Raw genomic sequence first — 13,954 nt, 5'->3', positions numbered from 1 at the left:
GAAGAATAAATAAATTAAACAAAATCATAGAAATGCAAAAATAATAAAAATTAATTTAGGTACAGAAAAGCCCGAACCCGATATTATTCCATCCATAATAAACTTCCCAATCACCCAAACCCACTAGTTTCTAACCTTCCTTCCTCTGCCATTCCTGGCAATCCTCCGAGGCGCCTGAAAAGAAGATGGTCTCGTGACCTTATATTGTTAACTGTTTTTAGAGTTCTACTACTGGTTAGTTTCTCTACAAGCTGTATCATATCATTATGTCATTATCATATCATATGTCAAATTTACTTGTATTTTTTATACAGTTGTAAATATCAATAAATAAGTAAAATAAGGTACAGAAAACATTTTTTTTTAAATAATTTTTGTTTTAAAACGATTCAATAATGTGTAAATGATTCATTTTTTATAAATCCGTTAAAATTATTTTAACAATTCAATCGTTACTGTCATAATTAGGGTTGTAACAAATTAACTCTAAGCTGCGGTACAATCTATGGAATATCTTCATACAAATAAAAGATAGAATATTTTTTTTTGTGAGATTTGCTTCTATTCAAGAAAATCAGCCGTATTATTAAATTAAATTTAAAAGTTTTTTTTTTTACTAAAAGATTCTTACCTGGTCGGGAGGATTCTAGGTGCGTTCTCCAAGTCGTTTTAAAATGTCTGCAAATAAAAAGAAATTCATCAGTCACATAGAATTACAATGCATAGATATTCTAAAAATAATTTCATAACCAGCTCTATTGTACTGCCATTGAACATATATCTTTTTATAAATCAATATAAATATTGAAGGGTTACAAATTTTAATCAATAAAGTTCCTGGTCAATTAATGTTATCATCCCACTGATGCCTTTGAATAACACAATATCTAGTGAGTTATTTATAACTTTTTAATGACGTAATTAAATATAAGCAGAACAATCTAACTTTTCGAAAATTTTAATCAGTCTAAATAAAAAAGATATAACACGTTGAGTTAAATTCATCTTATATATTTAATTAAACAAGAATATTTCTTAAGAGTAATTAAAATTAAGTATAACTTGTGACATTAAGATCTGGACATCTATGTTCTCTAGGCTTCGAAAATATTTGTTTCCACATAAAGCAGATCTGGACAAGAAATATTTTATGTTTTTTGCCTGCCTAGATTTATTCACTTTCTGGAACTCAAAGCAGATTCGTCTCTGATAAAATGGACTATACAATTGAGTGACTTACTGATAGCTTGAAATCAAGTTTATAAATAAGCCAAATAAAATTCTTCAATCCGACTGTTTGATAACGAAGTTGTTCAGCTTTATTTCATCCTTCTCTATATCAATATTCGACAATTCTTTTTTTTTATCTTTTAACCCTCTGAAAATCTTGTTTATATTTTCTGTACAGCCTCCTACTTAAGAGAGCTTTTTCAAAAATAAAATTTGCATTATATTAATGACGAATTGATTCCAAAAGAGCATCAGAAAGAGGGAAATATTAAACAAAAACAAGGCAATCTGATAAGATTTTCTGAAGGTAAAAAGCTAACGTTTATAATATTTATGGACTAAATGTATATTTCGAAAATTAGGAAATTAGTTGAGCGCAACACAAACATTTTTTATCCGATTAGACAATACAGGTTTCCGAAATAGATAAGGATTATAGGAATGCCCATGTGTAAGGTCAAAGGTGATGCGTATTAGATAATGAGGCTTGATTATAAATTTTAATTTTTTAGTTTTTAGTAGGACAAACACAATAGAAGGCCCTTAAATAAAATAAAATCCAATTATTCAACTCGATATAATAAATTAACTACTAATTAAATTATTTTACTAAGCCACTAACACCTCTTATTCTAAGCAGTTGTTACTACAAAACGATTTTCACTATCACATAGTTATGATCTTTATACATATTTATTGAAATAAGATGATCAAATTCAGTCCGAAATCAACCCTTAAAATACTTATTCTCCCATGCTATTTTCATAGGAATACTTTAGAAAATACCAATCATATCAATATACTCATGTTAACTCAGACGAACTTTCAAAAACGTGATACTTAGTTGATTCCTAAGCGTTCAAGAAAAGATGGTTTAGGAATTTTCAAAAAAAGAATGGTCATAGGAATTCTAACAATAGATAGTTTTAGATTGTAGGATTATATTTTTCAATTTTATTTATTTATTTTTTTAAATATTTATTTATTGCTATTTACAACTGTACATTATAATACATTTAGTAAATCTAATCTAAGTTAAATTGGAGTGTTACAGGCGTGTAGAGAAACTACCCATTGGTAGTATTTTATTTAAAAAAAAAAAAAATAGAATTTCTTTTGCAAAGGATAAATTAGAAATTAAAAGTGAACAGTTGATTCTCGAATAGTAAACACCATTCTACAAATGTACTCCCTCATTTCATAATAAGTAAAATCATAAGGTCATAAAGAAGGTTTACGACATACAATTACCATTTACGAGCCCTTTAACAGCAAATTCACACGCGAATACAAAGGAAACAGGAGGCCAAGCTTTTCTCCAGTACTCTGGAAAAGAAAAGTTTTTCCGTTTCCATCTTTATTAAGTTTTCATAGTGTGGCGAAAAGTTTTCTTAGTGCTTTACCTGGTGTCGAATCACGGAATCAGACACCCAAGTGTAACAATTTTAAGCTCCCATTTATCCTGGTTCGTTAAACACGGATTTCTCAAGCTTTATTTCAGCTTCTCGCATAAGGATCAGTGAAGCGAATATAATTTATTCAATTTAGTTTAGAGAATGTTCGAGTCAGCGAGCGTATAATTTATATTTTATAAACATGTATATTAATAAATTCCATCGCGTTTCCCGCTGTGATATTCTAAATTGTCATTTTAGATATTTAATAATTCGCTAAAACTGTTGTCGTCGAGTAAGGAATATTGAGGTAACCCTGTGTAGATATCCTATAGGAAGGGCATTCAAGTCGACTCGACCACACAATCTCATCAGTTATCCCCCGCAAAGCCTCTCTTCTAATCAAATTTCAGAGCCGTTCGCATAAGCCATTAACAGGGGGATTCACCTGAATATAACGCGCGGGAGCGTTCCTAGAGGATTGAGAACTAGAACCTAATATAATCATTAATGTAATAATTATTACGGTTTTATAACTTTTATGACTAGTCTTCATCCCCTAGTTGAACTTAGTCGCGACAATCCGTTGAGGTACAATTTCACTCCTGCATCACCCACTATCAGTGGTTATCTTATGGCCAACTTTGTTAAAGATAAAATAATTTTTTAAAGGTTCCAATTGCGGCGCAAGAGTTTTTTGAGAACTATCCCAAAGAGAGGTACCAGCTTGATATTGAACATTTGGCTAAATGATACTTGACAACAGTGGGCTAGATTTTTAATATTATACCAATAAAAATATTACCTTTTTTTGAAAAGCGGTAATCATTTTCATATTCACCATTAATTATTCTTCTTGCAATAAATTTTGTTAAAGTATAAGATTTGAAAAAGTTGTTATGATGTGGATAGGAACCCTAGGTGGATGGCCGCCCCAACAGATCTGACCGTGTTGTAAAGGTCGAGAGCTTTGTGTGACCGTCAGTGGTGCCTTCTATTGTCGGCCTTCCATTGTCCACTTATATATATCCGCCACAGATGTTCTGTGTTCGAGTTTCGTCCTTCCGTGTTCTTCGTCCAATCCTGTTCTATATATCAGAAAAAAAATATATTCTGTCCGTCGATGCAGGGAATAGTTCCCAGGAAGATACTTCGCAGTACAACAGACATAGGATTTGTAAAAAACAAAACAAAAATCAACTTAGATTTATAGGGGAGTAAGTATCTAAGCAACAACTGTATATCTCAACATTAAAAAGGAACTCAGCATAATAGTCAAAACTATAAAATTTTATTTTCAAAACATAAGCCACCGTAAATGTTTCGTAGTTAATTGTAGACATCCTATAGGGAGTATCAATTGAAGAAGTACAAATAAAATAATTCAATTTCAAAAGACTATATTATTAGTAATAATTTAGATTAGGTAATTAAGTAATAAAATAAAACATATATTTAGACTTTTTACCACAAACAATTTAAACCAACAAATGAGAAGATTTTATTAATACAAAAATTAATTAAGAGTATATTAATACAAATATTAAAAATTCCCCTGGATCCAGTTAAGCCAGATTTTTTTAAATTTATTTATTGATATTTACAACTGTATAAAAAATACAACAAGTAAATTTGATCATAATGACATAATGATATGATACAGGATGCAGAGAAACTACCCAGTAGTAGAACTCTAAAAATAGTTTAGAATATAAGGTAAAGAGGCTATCTTTCAGGCGCCACGGAGGATTGCCAGGATTGGCAGAGGAAGGAAGGTTAGGAACTAGTGGGTTTGGGTGGTTAGGAAGTTTATTATGGATGGAATAATATCAGGTTCGGGCTTTTCTGTACCTAAATTAATTTTTATTATTTTTGCATTTCTATGATTTTGTTTAATTTATTTATTCTTCACCGTTGATTGAGTTTATTATGGAAGGAATAATATCGGATTCGGGCTAGATTGGTTACATAAGGAACATTTAGGTCTTTAGGGATGGTTTTATTAGTAACAAAATAAGGAGCATTGAGGATTTTACGAAGGATTTTGGATTATAAAGATTGGATTCGAGAGGAATTCGAGAGGAATTCGAAGGTTTAGTGGAGCCCCAAAGCTCAACTCCGTATGTCCAGATGGGCCTTATTATTGTCATGTATATCAGTCTTTTGTAACTAGTTGGAAGTTTAGACCGTTTGTCTAGTAAGTGATGTAATAGTCGGAATCTACGTGCAGTTTCCTGTCTTTTCAGTCTTGTGTGAGGATTCCAGGTTAGTCGTTTGTCAAGATGTAGTCCAAGATAACGAATCTGTTCTACAGGGGTAAGAGCCACATTATTAAAGTATACTGTAGGGCAGTCGGCAGGTTTACGACGAAGAGTAAATGTGATTTGATGGGATTTGTTAGGATTTATTTTTATCCTCCAATTTCGACACCATTCTTCGAGGATTGTGATATGGGACTGGAGAGTTTGGGATGCAATCAAAGGGTTATTACTAACAGAGTTAGGGCAGATTAAAAAATAATATTTGCAAAACTTAAAAAACAAACAAATGTTATATTACTATAACACATATAACTATAATGTCATCAACAACATTCTATTAAACTCATTGTTGATGAGGTTAATAGAAAAGGAAAAACAATTTTTGAAGAATATTTTTGTATTAAAATTGGGTGGTTTATATATGACATGGGCAATTAACCAGAAAAAACGACATTTTAGTGAATCATGAAGATTCAATGATTAAGGTTGTCTCCTTGAAAATGTTGGAAGTTTAAAAATAAAATTGGATCATAGATGTTTGTTTTAATATTAATGTAAACCACTCTCAAACAATCAATATATTAATTTAGTAATCTGAAAATTTTTAATATTATTAATATAAATTATATTGCGCACCGCCATCCAGACATATATCTTTCAATTTTTGTTATTTTACTATTTCAATATAAGTAGTATTTTAATTTAAAAAAGACTGAAACCTCTTCATTTATTTTTGATCTGTAAGTGAATCGTTTGTATTGGGAGGAGCGGGGGTGGCAGTTAAGTACGTTATATTTGAAAATAATTTTAAAGTAAGCGGTGTAGAAAATAAAGAGTAATAATTAACAAAAAAAAGTTACACATGAACACGGATAGAAAACACAGAAGAAATAAAGTAAAAAGAATAGGATACAATAAATATAAATGATAAAGAAAGACAATATATCAAATGATTGGGATACAGAGGTTAGCAAATTATATAATAAAAAAATCAATAATAAAGTAATGTAAATATACTGAAGCTGGTAACATATGAATATAAATTAAAAATAAGATGCATAAATATAAAAGATAAAGAAAGGATAGTAACTATAAAATATAATTAAATTAAATTTGGGGTGAGAATTTAGAAAATAAAATTCTGGTTTTATATAATGTTTACGTTTCATTGTATACCCTTGTAATTTTCCATTTACTTTTTTACTTATGTTAAACATTTGTATCCTTTTTAGCCCTGACGAAGCCCTGCAACGTGGGGTGAAGCGTTGGCTCAATTAAAATAGTTATTACTATTTGAGTTTTATTTGATCCTACCCGGAACATATTCCGTTTACAATTTTTAAATTTGCTAATAGAGTTAAGGATCTTCTTGGTTGAGCTGTTGTACAACTATTCGCGCAGTTTCAATCAGGCTCTCAAATAACTAATTTCCCAACTATTGTTAATCAAATTACTGGAGAGGGGAGGGGGGTAACTTTGTATTTGTACCTTTCGTAAGCTTTATTATTGACATATTGAGGTTATTGAGTAAGTCTTTTAATTCTTAGGAACATTTCTTTTATATAATTTTAGGCTTGATGTATCTATGACATAGATCATAGAACATCCTTATATGTTTAAATAAATTTTACCGAATAATTTATAATTAAAAGATTTATTTAAGGTAAATGCGACTGATTGGAATGCTAAATTTAAGAATACAGTTTCTAGCAACGGGACATTAACTGTCGTACATGGAACTACTTGTACTTATGATCTCCGCAGTGCAGCGTATGTATATCAGGCGCCCTTTGAATTTACATAAGATAGCTTCAATATAATTTATGTGGATTCTACAACGCTTACTCCTGTGTCAGTATGTAAATGATCGCTATATAATCAAATTTAACCCTAAAGTGGCTAATCATCAATTGTACCAGCCAGTGATGACGTGTGATGCGGGATATTCATAAATGAATTTGATGCTTATAAAACGATCAATTATAAAAGAAATTTATGAATTATTTCAGCATTTCACACGTTACTTTAACCATATTAGTTTTGGAAAAATTCTTCTCATTATTTATAATTAAGACTGAAAAGGGGATAATATTTATCTTAAGAGAATTTGTACTAACATTCAAAATGATTCTTTCGCTCTGTATTACGAATTAATGAAGATGATATGGAAGTATGATTATAAAATCCTAAAAATATATAAACAATTAAAACAATATTAGACCTATAGATAAAAAGTTGGTTTTATATGAAACATTTATTTTGAGACAAAAATAATAAGATAAACAATCAAAATTATTACAATGATTCTCATGCCGAATATATAGCAAACCAAGATCTCATCATACCGACTAAAAGGCTTACTGCATATCTGTTCGAAAACTAATTTCAGAAAAAAACATGTTAATATAAAAACAAATAAGCATACAATCAAGATCGTCAATTTGAATTTAGCATACACACAACTATATATAATATCGGACTTATTATACCTGACACTAGAGTACAATATTACCTGCAACTGGACAAATATTTGAAACAGCTATAAAGGAAGCGTTAAATTTTTTTTAAACTTTCAGGACAATTACAATTACCAGCGAGGGGTGGGAACCGAAAGCAGAAGAGAAAAGAATTATTAATTTAATTAAAATTAACTTTTCTTTTCAAGGAAATAATTGTAATAACTAATAAAACACTGATATAATTATATGTAATTTTCTTAAAATTTTCATTGTATTCATTTATTTCGGGATGAAATGTCACAACCTGAAGGACCATGGCTTGCCCCTCCTAATTTTGATCCTGGCTACACATACGTCACAAGCAGACTGTTAACGAATAATTATTATTATCAGACCAGCTACAAATGGTTATTATTGATACAAAGGTTCTACAGTATCTAGAAAAAACGAAATTGATGAGGAAGTAAAAGTAATAAGAGGCCGGGAAATGCTTGTTATTTTTCAATTTTGAAACTGATTAGCCTTCTAACCAAAAACGTAAAAATTATAATTTAGAAAACTATTATCCTTCCTGCTGTTCTTAATGGATGCGAGACGTGGCCTCTTACACGAAGAGATGAACAGAGCATTAAGGTTTTCGAAAATAATTAAGTAAAATATTGGGACCGAAAAAGGATGAATTAACAGGAGAATTTATAATATTACACAACACTGAATTTAGTGATCTACACCCGTTAAATATAATTCAAGTTATAACATTGCGGAGTATAAGATGAGCGTGTAAGGTTGTAGGGCTTAGTAACGAGCGGATCCCTAAAATGTTAATAAACACTAAACGTCCGAGGGGTAGACCGAAACGTAGATGAGAGGATTGCGTTAAAATTGATTTTAGTAGAATTGGGGGTTTGGAGGGGCATCGTTGGAAGGATGTATGTCGAGAGCGATTGGTGGTCGAATTGGGTTCGTTAGGGCTTCAATATTATTATAAAAACGTCTCTTATTTATGAAATCAGATTTATGTCAAGAAAAATATTGTTGCTTTAAAATTGTAAAATTCATCACTGTTACTTAAATGGCCAGAGACTAATTATAGGAAACGAATTATTTTGGATGCGGTTAAACGAATAGAAGTAAACACAATACACCCTCTTATGGTATGGGTATCGAACCACAGGGTGTTCAGAGCTTTAATCGCGTCATAATAGTAAACAAAAAATAAAATAAATAAAAAAACGCTAGGTGTTCATTTCCAGAAATGGGGAACAAAGTCACACTCTGTAAAAAATTTAGTGATATAGGAGGGTAATATAGGAGGGACCATTTTATGCCACTGTAAAACAAGGATATTTTATTGCTTCTACCTCTTCGATTTCATGACCCTTCCCTACGGCACGAAAACTCTACCGTACCTAAATAACTGACGTATCAAGGTGGAAAAAGGATATTTTCAAACAGAATTAATTACTTTTGTGAATAAAATTTGGACAATAAGCATTCAATTTAAATATGTATCAACGAACAATTGGTAATTTTTACTTTGACTTATCTATATGTGGATTATAGGTGATATCTTAACTATATAATGAATATAGGCGCTAACTATGCCTTAACTATATATGTGATCTTGCAAAATTTCGACGGCAATACACGTATTAAGGTTCTCCGAGTCCGAATAAGCAAGTCTTGCAAAATGGTCGGAGAACAACCTCGCCCAAAAATGAATTGTCAATAATAATTATTAGCACAAGTTTCAATGATCCACTTTTACTCTTTACTATTCATTTACACTTTCAACGTTTCGGCCCTTAGGCCATTTTCAAGGTCAGCCTATAAAAATTGTTTTCATGTTAATGATATATTACCTCCTCACATACTAATAATGTCTTTAAACATATTGGCATGTAAAATTCCATGCATTAAATGCCCAGCCATATATATTGGTGAAACAAAGCAATATATTAAAGATAGAATGTATCAACATGGAAATGACATATAAAATACGAAAAAAAACAGCATTGGAATAAGTCCATTTAATGCATGGAATTTTATTCACCAATCCAGATTGATATTTATTATCTATAGGGTCTTTTGTTTAAATATAATAATTTTTTAATTTATTATTTTGTTTGAAGTAACCTGTTAGAGGTATGTTTTATTGTTGATATTATTAATGAGGTTAATAGAAAAGAATTTTTTAAAAATAGTTTTGTATTGAAATTATGTGGTTTCTAAGTGAATAATCAATTTTACAAAGAATTATTGAAACTGTTATGATATTAATTAAAAGACAATTTAATGAATTAAGACAATTCAATGAGTAAGGTTTTTTCAAAAACATTAGTATTATGTGAGGAGGTAATATAGTAATAATATGAAAAAAGTTTTTATAGGCTATCTCCTAAGGGTCGAAATGTTGGAAGTTTTTTTTTTAAAAATAGTTGGGAGTAAAAGTGGACCATTGAAGTTTGTGTTAATAATAACATAAACCACTCTCAAACAATTGATATATTAAATGAGTGGTCTAATAATAATTGATCTTCAATATCACCAAGATTTTATTCTCATTGAAATAGTATAAGCTGACTTAAATGGAGATTTTTCAAAAAATCATCTTAAAAATAACCTTTGATTTTGCCTATTGGAAATGGAATATGCATTGCCACTAAATAAATTTCTTTTTAGAAAAATTATTGTAGATTAAAGCCACCATGATCCACAGTTTTATATTTTTTATCAGTGCCTATTTTTACCTGTAATGGTGACTCATGCCAAATCCCTTAAAAAAATTTTTTAAATGTAAAATCCATATATTTGTGTAATTTAGACTCAAAATAATCAAAAACAAAAAGGAAATCAATATTTCCTTATGACCTTATTATTAGAAGTATCGAATAGTTAATCAAGTCTATCATTTCTAATAATCTAAGAAGCTTATTAAATGTAATTAATATTCAATACTAAAATCATTTTAAATACTTTTTTATTTAACTTGATTAAAAAAATATAAATAAATTATTTGGCAAACTCAAATTATATTTAACAACAGGTTTTAGACCCGTGAAAGGTATTGGGTTATGAGGTAAACAGCAGGGAAGAACGCCATCTAACGGTGGCTTACTGTGACGTGGCGCAATCAGCCAGCTCTCATGTGTGCCTAAACTGGATGAAGTAGAAGAAGGAAAGAGATTGGTTCCTTTCCACGGAGCCAACAACCAATCAACAAGTGGCTTACGGCCAACCCCTCCTAACCTTCTGCGGCAAAATCCCAGACCATGTTACATGCACCTCTATATCTCGTCCGTGTCTTTTGTCTTTTCCAGTGAATTCGTTCTGAGGAAACTACACTCCAACTTCTTAGACCCAATAATCTGAGTTCAGATTAACATTACTAGTGATTTAAACTACTACTAAATATACTACTGCTAAATTAGAAAATGGGGGGGGGCTGTTTATATGGGAGCTATTCACCTTATTTCTAAATAATTTCATCAAACTATTTCGTACTTTCGACCAAATACAAATCATCGACAGACCACAGTGTTAACTCGAAAGGTGTCCGACGGTGATTTACTAAAAAAAAAAAGTTTATAATATTTGTAAATATTAAATCAGTGTTAGTGTGTAAAACGAAATAGTTTAAAGTAATAAATCAAATTTTCAATTGAAAGAATTGATATGGATAAAACAATATAGGTAAAGTGTTCTAAATATGATAATTTTAATAATAATAATTGCAAAGTAATTAATAAATATGATCTCTCTTATTAATTTTGTTTTAAAGGCTTATTAACTATATTATATTAGACTTGGTAATTATACCTTACAACTATTTTAGAAAGTATAGTGAGAGTGTGAAATGGAAAATTGAGGTGCTCTTAGTAAAAATGTTATAACTAAAGCTGTTGATTAATAAATATCCTTGATAAATAAAAATAATAATTAAGAGTGTTGAGGATTAATGGATCTAATTATAATAATTAATAAAAAATTACTTATGAAAAATGTTCCGTAATAATTACCTACTGATGGGAACTGCAAACTCTATTTTAATTTTCGATAAACATTTATTATTTTGAAATTCTTGTTTACATAAAATTATCTTTTCAATTTCAAGGTAATTTAGATTAGTTGTAATATTAAAATCAACCGAATATGTTTTGGTTAACAAAACTTTAAAATCCTATGGTTCCAAAAAAAAAAAGTTAAACAAATATTTGTTTTGACATTTCAAGTCCACCGAAACTATTTAGATAAAATTTTCTGTATTCATAATATAATATAATTCATAACAATTATATCATATTAATAATAACCACTCAATTTATGGTTATATGAAGAATGATATAAGTACACCCAATATCTCTAATTCCAATTAGGTGTACTTATATCATTCTTCATATAACTATAAATTGAGTGGTTATCATTTATATAATATAATTGTTACAAATTATATTATATTATGAATACAGAAAAATGTTATCTTAATAGTTTTTGCTTGACTTGAAATGTCAAAACAAAAATTTGATTAACATTTTTTTTGAAACCCTAGGATTTTAAACTTTTGTTAAACAAAACATATTCGGTTGATTTTCTGCAATATATATATATATAACAGGTAACCTTAAAATGCCAAAGGTAGTAAAAGGTAAGACACAACACGAATTACTTTTCTTTTTCACAGTAATGCATTTACTGATTCATTTCTTATTTCTGTTTTAGAGGATTCGGAAAACAAAAAAATCCAATTGTTTGTTTCTAAAAAGTTTAGTGTTCACCAGAAATGGTCCATATTTCAGTATTATTCTAGTTCGTGAGACCTCGAAAAATGATTCGTTGTCGGGGCAACGAAACAACAGACTCATAATTTTATTTTTTTGAGGGGGCCTCAAAAATTGTAAACTACTTGATATAATATGAAGGAGTAGAAGATTTTTCTTTTAGTTAATATCAATAAAAATAAATTAAATATATAACTGATTTAATATTTTTTCAGTTTTAAACCGATATATATTTTATTTTATACTGATACAGGTTTTATTACGTATAACTGATATAATAGATACATGGAAATACATTTAATAATATTTATTTTCAGGCGTACTAGAAGTTAAAAATATTGAATTGAAAATCAGGAGAAATCTCATGTCTTAGTGATTTTTCCTTTCTCGATCCTGATGATCAATACGACTCAGCACTTATTTTATATAATGAACCACTTAGGGAGCTGAAGAATGATGATCCGTGATGAAAAAGTAAGAAATCTCCTTCGGGGAAGCACACGATACAGCCCGGAGGCAAGATTACGGACTATTATAAATGAGGGAAACAGTCTTAGGATTCATTAAGAAATATCCTTTAATTCTCCAACTCAGGTTCAGTAAGGAGGGCGAATTGAGCAAATCCTTTCTGAATTCAGTCCATCGGTTCTGGCGAAAGGACTTAGCGGCCATAATCCCTCTCCGAAAGGATCAGGCCCCATTTTCCAGGCCCAGGCAGATACAAAAAGTCCTTCATGTAGCCATTATCAATTAACGACCAACTGGGCTCTCCCAGGGGTTACCGGTCTCCAGGGATAATCTAGCGGTCTGTAAAGTTTACCAGGACCTTTCACCAAGTGGCGCTCTTAAATTCATCAGTCCCATTTGAATGAATTGCAATATCGATGTAGATATTGCAATTCAATATCTACAAAAAATATTATATCAGTTATATATTTAATTTATTTTAATTGATTTCACTAAAAAAAAATCTTCTACTCCCTCATATTATATCAAGTAGTTTACAATTTTCGAGTCCGACTCAAAAAAAAAAAAAATTATGAGTTCTGTTGTTTCGTTACCCCGAAAACGAATCATTTTTCGAGGTCTCACGAACTACAATAATAGTGAAATATGGACCATTTCTGATGAACACTAAACCTTTTAGAAACAAACAATTGGAATTTTTTTTTTTTTACTAAGTGAATTAGTAAATGTATTACTGTGAAAAAGAAAAGTAATTAGTGTTGTGTCTTACCTTTTACTACCTTTGGCATTTTAAGGTTACCCGTTATATATATATATCTGCAATATATATATATTGCAGAAAATCAACCGAATATGTTTTGTTTAACAAAAGTTTAAAATCCTAGGGTTTCAAAAAAAATGTTAATCAAATTTTTGTTTTGACATTTCAAGTCAAGCGAAAACTATTAAAATAAATATGATAAGATATTTATAATGTTCTTAGAGAGCTTGAGGTATGGCCTCATTCTCTTTAAATAATGTTTTCACTATAAATAATAGGAATATTTACTTATCCATAACTTTTATTGTAAGTATCAAAATAATGATATTTACTTCAATTAGAGTTGTTACCATATTTTATATGTACATACATAGTTTTACATAGAAGTATACACATTTTTTTTTTTTCTGTGGTAAGCCTTACAAAAGAGGTGTTTGTTATTTTAACATAAAAAAATATACCAAAAGCCTACATATGCATTACATAATTATATTAAAACTGAATTTTGATGGTATAGGAACAAAAATATTTTTAATTATATTATTTCAATTTCTTTAGACAAGGTAATTATTTATTAAATAAATCAAAAATTTGTATCCTTTTT

The 13,954-nt window shown here is 29.6% G+C and overlaps 1 long non-coding RNA gene across 1 annotated transcript in view; it reads right to left on the bottom strand.

Moving 5' to 3' along the window:
- Positions 1 to 572: 572 nt before the first annotated feature.
- Positions 573 to 13,954, bottom strand: part of LOC136796290 (uncharacterized) — a 532,642-nt gene continuing 519,260 nt past the window's right edge. The window contains exon 4 of the long non-coding RNA XR_010843995.1: positions 573 to 678. This is a non-coding gene — a long non-coding RNA (uncharacterized lncRNA). The remainder of the gene's footprint in view (positions 679 to 13,954) is intronic.

This window comes from Halyomorpha halys, unplaced genomic scaffold (assembly GCF_000696795.3).
Source record: "Halyomorpha halys isolate HHAL.00 unplaced genomic scaffold, Hhal_1.1 Scaffold232.1, whole genome shotgun sequence".
NCBI lineage: Eukaryota > Metazoa > Arthropoda > Insecta > Hemiptera > Pentatomidae > Halyomorpha > Halyomorpha halys.
The sequence above is the reverse complement of the archived record's forward strand: the minus strand, read 5'-3'. Positions and strand labels throughout refer to the sequence as shown.